General features: G+C 42.9%; 1 long non-coding RNA gene across 1 annotated transcript; it reads left to right on the forward strand.

Annotated features, from left to right (window-relative positions):
* Positions 1-2,512: 2,512 nt before the first annotated feature.
* On the forward strand, positions 2,513-4,714 carry LOC113008091 (uncharacterized). The gene is made up of 3 exons (XR_003269984.1): positions 2,513-2,685; positions 2,850-2,907; positions 4,559-4,714. It is a non-coding gene; the product is annotated as an uncharacterized LOC113008091 (long non-coding RNA).
* The last annotated feature ends 2,906 nt before the right edge of the window (positions 4,715-7,620 follow it).

Here is a 7,620-nt window from a genome sequence, read left to right on the forward strand (position 1 = left end):
TCATAAACTGTAGTAACCAGACCGAAAAGCAGCGCACATTTGCTTCTTTTTTTTTTCCTGAGCTGTGATACACTTTAGATTCTAGCCAATCATTTTACGTTTCCGAGGATAGTAGGCGGGGCCAGGTACGTACGTTCTTTTAGAGCAGAGCTACAGATTAAAAACTCCCAAGCCGAAGCGGTCAAAAGTCTGGCTGTACTGCGCAGCAAAATATGCAAACTCAGCAGCAACAAGTGCTTTAAGCTGATACTGTGATACTGTCAAAGGAGGTAACACCTCAAATCCGATGAAACACCTGGCAACGCATAGCGTTTTTTTTTTTTAAAAGCCGAGAAATGTGCCATATTTGATAGCTTGCTGTGAGACCTCACACCGAGCGCATCTACTGCGGGTGTGGTGCCTGTTATCGGACCCGGAGTTAGCAACATCCCCCAAGAACCCGAAGAGGAGAGTCCTGGCCCCTAGCCCTGCCAGTGCAGCAGAAATGATGACGGATGATGATGCAGCAGCAGCCGTTCTTCTCTGCGTGAGTCGCTTAATGTTGTTTGTGTGTAATTTCCGTTGAGTAGGCTAACCACGTTATTACATTAATGCATGTAAGGTGAACTAGCAAACATCATCATAGCTACATGATGCTGTCTTCTTGTTTGATGGCAGATACTCCCTTCACCCTGGACAAAAAGGCTAAAATGACCAAAGAAAAAGTGGAAAACAGTTAAACATGAGAGGTTTTTGGACAAAGTTTGTGTTTTTTCCATTGTTTAAGCACTGCTTCCAGCCAAGAGTGATACCATATATGCCCCATAGCTGCAGAAAAGGCTAACATTGTTATCTTTTTACAAAAAACCAGCTGAACATGAGAGGTTTTTGGACCAATTTTGTGTTCTCCATTCTTTAAGCACCGGTTTGAGCACCGTTTAAGCACCGGCACCATTTCAAAAGTACCGGTTTGGCACCGGTATCGGATAAAACCTAAACGATACCCATCCCTAATTACAGCTACTGTAGTCAGGAGCCTCGCGGAGTGATATGTACTGTGCTTCAACATAATACTACCGCATTGTGTGTATAACCTCTTTTTAAGTTCTGTGGATATTATACATGGTTATGCTCAGGATATGTCGGCCAATATCCACTGGAAATTCCAAACTGTCATCAAGGAATTTGCATTTGCACTGTTAGATTGTTATATAACTTTAATGCACATAAAAAAACAGCAGCTTGTTTGAGTGAAAATAGATTGATGGATTTTTTTCCCCCACTAATAAAGTTGTGGAGTTGTAAAGTATTTTGTCTCCCGTCAATTAAATCGTTATCGCACATTTTCAAATATATATCGTGATAAATATTTTTGGCCATATTGCCCTGCCCTACCAATAAGTATAAAATCCAGAAAGCAACCCAACATGGGGCAGTTGATTTACAAACACAGGTCTAACTTAAGTTTCACTTTTTTGTTAGAAAAAAATCAGATTGGTACATGCTTGAATTCACACAAATTTACACTGTCATGAACAAAAATGAAAACCTTATTTTTCACGATTTGTTGGGATTATATTTTGGACTCTGAGGTGCAAAATATAATTGGCCATTTTTGACTACTTTTGATTTTACATTTGTATTTCACCTTCAAATGGTTTTATTTGATTTGATTTTTTACCTTGCCTTGCTTGGTATCATTCTTTTCAGCACAACCTCATGTGTCTGAATCTACAGTAATTTTTTCATTGACATTCTGTATTAACACAACTGATCTGAAATCACACAAAAAACATGAAATCCTAGTACCGTAGTATTTTTTTTTACTGTGAAACCCACAGACATATTTAGTAAATTACTTTCAGAACTTGAAATGGAAATATAAATAGTAATTTTTGTAAAGTTATGCATACATTTTGTAAACAAAGTTATATGCAACTATTTATCTAGTAATTCAGCCCACGCATCTCATGGGTTTTTTTTTTTGTTGTTGTTGTTGTTTTTTTAAATTTTGTACAACAACTTAAAAATACTACTATAACTATAACAATCAGGTGTCACAATAAGATGTCCCACAAATTATTTGTGCCAATAAAAACACAATACAGAAGAGACCACCACAGGGATAAACCCTGCAGGCCTGACAACAGGAGGTGTATCACTCTTCTGGTTTTCCACCTGGAGACAGCGTTTACATTGCAATCTGCCTTTGTGACATTCATTAGTGCCCTCACTGCTACGCAAAACAAAAAAACAACGACTACACAAGACAACACAGTGCACTAACTATACGCTAAACGTCACAAATCTCTCACATCTCAAAACTTGCTCTCTCTCTTTCTAGTGATGTGTCGGTCGCGAGTGAACGACGCAAGCCTGCTCCTTATTGGGAGCCATGGGTTTTTTTTGTTTTGTTTTTTCCTTTCTCTCAGTATGGAAGAAATATAGTATCATCAGAATTCAAGTATTTTTAGACATTGAATTTATGACACTGAATTTTTATCCTCCAAATTTCCCTGCAAAAATATTCACCTGCAAAAATTCACCTGCAAAAATTCAACTGCAAAAGTGATGAACTTTAATGACCCAAGCCAGAGCAATCAGCACCAGATCGAGTCGAGTGGCTCTCAGCCAATTAAATTACGCTGTTTGATCACATGACACCGTTAGCCAGCAGTGTGTCTCCTAAAAGAGAGCTGTTTAAAGGTGAGTGATTAAGTTTTTCTCCTAAATAGAGATCATTACAGAACGCCTAGTCCTACTTAAAATCCCATTTATTATTATTATTTTTTTTTAATCATCTACTCGAACTAAGGAAAACGTTTGACTAACTCAAAGACAATTTCCACGCCTCCCCTGCCTGACTGCAGAGGCAGTTTTGAATTTAGGAGCGCCAAGATGGCAGCGGCAAACCCTGGCGGCTCTCCGGTGAGTATATATATTTTTTTTATCTTCAAGTTTGTCTTTTGAAACCTTAATTTTATTTAAATCCGTTGCTCACGTATAAAGTACACAGATGGGGTCTTTGCTCAACTCGTCTGAGGCGTGTCTCACTAAGCGCTACATGCTAGCATCCTGCTAACCGAGCTACCCTTTACATGCTGTGCTTTAGAAAATAGGATACTCGTTAAAAAAATACTCCGCAGATATTGATAGATAGACGAACACTGCAAATATAATGTTGGAAACGAGAACGGCCTTTGGTGAAGGGGTAAAATACACCATGAATAAAGCCATAGAGTGAATGGCTGCCATGGTTGCAGAACGGCCTGATTTAATGACAAGAATGGGGAAGAGTGAGGTGAAGTGAACCACAGCCACAAAACACGGTCAGACAAGGCGGCAAAAGGGCAGTGATCTGTCCGTCAGTATGAAGTTGGTGTGTGCTTTGGTGAACAAAAACTCCAGACTGGTAGCAGGAAGATGGGAGACTCGTGTTTCACTGGAATAGTGGTGAATTAAAACATCCTTTGTTGGGGACATTTCGGTGTAAATGCATCCATACAGGCAAGACAGAGGCAGACTAGACAGTGAAGAAAACAAGGCAAACATTAGAAATATAAAAACAGAAATATAGGATGAGTCGGGGATGAGTTCCTGCCCCAAGTGGAGGAGTTCAAGTATCTCGGGGTCTTGTTCGCGAGTGATGGGAGAAGGGAGCCGGAGATCGACAGACGGATTGGGGCTGCAGCTGCAGTAATGCGGACGCTGCACCGGTCCGTCGTGGTGAAGAGGGAGCTGAGTGTAAAAGCGAAGCTCTCAATTTACCGGTCGATCTACGTCCCTACCCTCACCTATGGCCACGAGCTGTGGGTAGTGACCGAAAGAACGAGATCGCGGATACAAGCGGCAGAAATTAGCTTCCTCCAAAGGGTGGCTGGCCTCTCCCTTACAGATAGGGTGAGAAGTTCGGCCATCCGGGAGGGGCTCAGAGTAGAGCAGCTGCTGCTCCACATCGAAAGGAGCCAGCTGAGGTGGTTCGGGCATCTGACAAGGATGCCCCCTGGGCGCCTCCTGGGTGAGGTGTTCCAGGCATGTCCCACCGGGAGGAGGCCCCGGGGCAGACCCAGGACACGCTGGAGAGATTATATCTCTCGGCTAGCCTGGGAACGCCTTGGTATTCCCCCGGATAAGCTGGAGGAGGTGGCTGGGGAGAGGGAGGTCTGGGCCTCTTTGCTTAGGCTGCTGCCCCCGCGACCCGGCCTCGGATAAAGCGGATGAAGATGGATGGATGGAAATATAGGATTAATATAACATACAATTAGGGAAAATGTAAGGAACACAATGTAAATGATATTGTAAAGTCATTAAAACAGCATACTCTGATTAAAAGAAACACATAATTGGGTAGGATAATAACAATAATAATGTTAAAAAACATGTACAAGATGGGTATGTATACTTGTAGCCAGAATACTATAAAGTTGTAGCATGCCAGACCATCTTGATTGAATGTAACTTCGCTCCACACAAGTTTTATGGTAGACATATTCATATTGGTATCTAATAAATGATTAATTCTTAGATTTTATCGAACGTTAATTTATAAATTGTTTCTGTCTTTATGTGTTTGTTTCAGATTATGCAAGATGAAATTATTCAGTCAGCAAGACACTTGCTGCAGTTGCTGACATCATCCAACTGAACTGCTGCTGTGATGAATCAGAATACAAGGTTTACTTTAGCAAGACTTATGAGTTAATGCTACATTTAACTAAATTGTTATATATTTTTTGTGTCCAATATTGTCTCCATATGATTTTATCCGAGGCCGGGTCGCGGGGGCAGCAGCCTAAGCAAAGAGGCCCAGACCTCCCTCTCCCCAGCCACCTCCTCCAGCTTATCCGGGGGAATACCAAGGCGTTCCCAGGCCAGCCGAGAGATATAATCTCTCCAGCGTGTCCTGGGTCTGCCCTGGGGCCTCCTCCCGGTGGGACATGCCTGGAACACCTCACCCAGGAGGCGCCCAGGGGGCATCCTTGTCAGATGCCCGAACCACCTCAGCTGGCTCCTTTCGATGTGGAGCAGCAGCTGCTCTACTCTGAGCCCCTCCCGGATGGCCGAACTTCTCACCCTATCTCTAAGGGAGAGGCCAGCCACCCTTCGGAGGAAGCTCATTTCTGCCGCTTGTATCCGCGATCTCGTTCTTTCGGTCACTACCCACAGCTCGTGGCCATAGGTGAGGGTAGGGACGTAGATCGACCGGTAAATTGAGAGCTTCGCTTTTACACTCAGCTCCCTCTTCACCACGACGGACCGGTGCAGCGTCCGCATTACTGCAGCTGCAGCCCCAATCCGTCTGTCGATCTCCGGCTCCCTTCTCCCATCACTCGCGAACAAGACCCCGAGATACTTGAACTCCTCCACTTGGGGCAGGAACTCATCCCCGACTCATCCTATATTTCTGTTTTTATATTTCTAATGTTTGCCTTGTTTTCTTCACTGTCTAGTCTGCCTCTGTCTTGCCTGTATGGATGCATTTACACCGAAATGTCCCCAACAAAGGATGTTTTAATTCACCACTATTCCAGTGAAACACGAGTCTCCCATCTTCCTGCTACCAGTCTGGAGTTTTTGTTCACCAAAGCACACACCAACTTCATACTGACGGACAGATCACTGCCCTTTTGCCGCCTTGTCTGACCGTGTTTTGTGGCTGTGGTTCACTTCACCTCACTCTTCCCCATTCTTGTCATTAAATCAGGCTGTTCTGCAACCATGGCAGCCATTCACTCTATGGCTTTATTCATGGTGTATTTTACCCCTTCACCAAAGGCCGTTCTCGTTTCCAACATTATATTTGCAGTGTTCGTCTATCTATCAATATCTGCGGAGTATTTTTTTAACGAATATCCTATTTTCTAAAGCACAGCATGTAAAGGGTAGCTCGGTTAGCAGGATGCTAGCATGTAGCGCTTAGTGAGACACGCCTCAGACGAGTTGAGCAAAGACCCCATCTGTGTACTTTATACGTGAGCAACGGATTTAACTTGAAGATAAAAAAAAAATATATACTCACCGGAGAGCCGCCAGGGTTTTCCGCTGCCATCTTGGCGCTCCTAAATTCAAAACTGCCTCTGCAGTCAGGCAGGGGAGGCGTGGAAATTGTCTTTGAGTTAGTCAAACGTTTTCCTTAGTTCAAGTAGATGATAAAAAAAAAAAAAAATAATAAATGGGATTTTAAGTAGGACTAGGCGTTCTGTAATGATCTCTATTTAGGAGAAAAACTTAATCACTCACCTTCATCCTGCAGCATCTGGACTCCCCAGGAACCTACGCCAGGATCCTGTTTGTGGACTTCAGCTCTGCCTTCAACACCATCCTTCCAGACCATCTCCGAGACAAGCTTTCCCAGATGAATGTGCCTGATCCCATCTGCCGGTGGATCACTGACTTCCTGACGGACAGGAAGCAGCATGTGAGGCTGGGAAAGAATGTCTCGGACTCCCGGACCATCAGCACCGGCTCCCCTCAGGGCTGTGTTCTTTCTCCTCTACCCGCCACTAACACATGACCCTACGCTGTGTCACTGCATCATTCTATGTTTGGCACTGATCACCACCTGCACTCATGTATATATCTTTCTACGTAGCACTCTTAATTCTTATTCTCATGTATATATCTCATGTATATCTCATGCACATATCTTTCCACGTAGCACTTTTAATTCTTATCCCTACTTTTATTTTTTCATGTCTATTTAAGTGATATTTATGACAGCATGTTTGCACTGAAGCACCGCAGCAATTTCCTAATGTTGTAAACCTGCTCAACATTTGGCAATAAACCCCATTCTGATTCTTTAAACAGCTCTCTTTTAGGAGACACACTGCTGGCTAACGGTGTCATGTGATCAAACAGCGTAATTTAATTGGCTGAGAGCCACTCGACTCGATCTGGTGCTGATTGCTCTGGCTTGGGTCATTAAAGTTCATCACTTTTGCAGGTGAATTTTTGCAGGTGAATTTTTTTCAGGTGAATTTTTGCAGGTGAATTTTTTTCAGGTGAATATTTTTGCAGGGAAATTTGGAGGATAAAAATTCAGTGTCATAAATTCAATGTCTAAAAATACTTGAATTCTGATGATACTATATTTCTTCCATATCTCAGTCGCACTTTTTTCCCGCTTCACTCCGCACGCCAGCCTTGTGCTTTGCGCTGGGAAGGGGGGGAGGGGCGGTAGTTACACTCGCAGTAGCACAGGAACATTTTTTTTTTTTTTACCATGACGATAATATTTAGAAAAAGATAATAGCTCAGATATATATATATTTTTAATCATAACTGTGGACTTAGTGGTCTGTCATTAACATTTTTAAATTTCTGTATACTTTGAACTCCGAACTTTCAACACAAGCTGCAGCTTATGTCAGCTTAAATCACTCGTGATTTGGAGGTGCTGCGTGTCCGTGTACCCCAGAAGGTTAAAAACAGACACCTTCATTCCATTTCCAGAGCGTAACCAACCAACCACCTGTGTGAAATGCCCAAGGTTTTGATTCAAAATGTGCTCTGACACAATCATAAGCATCGGTTGCTACTGGAAAAAAGAAAAAGAAAGCGGTCAGCGCTATGGGCGGAACCATTTGTTAATAGTGGAGGGGGGGGTGTAACACTATGTAATATATTCAGTTTTAGAAT

Source organism: Astatotilapia calliptera, chromosome 16, assembly GCF_900246225.1.
Source record: "Astatotilapia calliptera chromosome 16, fAstCal1.2, whole genome shotgun sequence".
NCBI lineage: Eukaryota > Metazoa > Chordata > Actinopteri > Cichliformes > Cichlidae > Astatotilapia > Astatotilapia calliptera.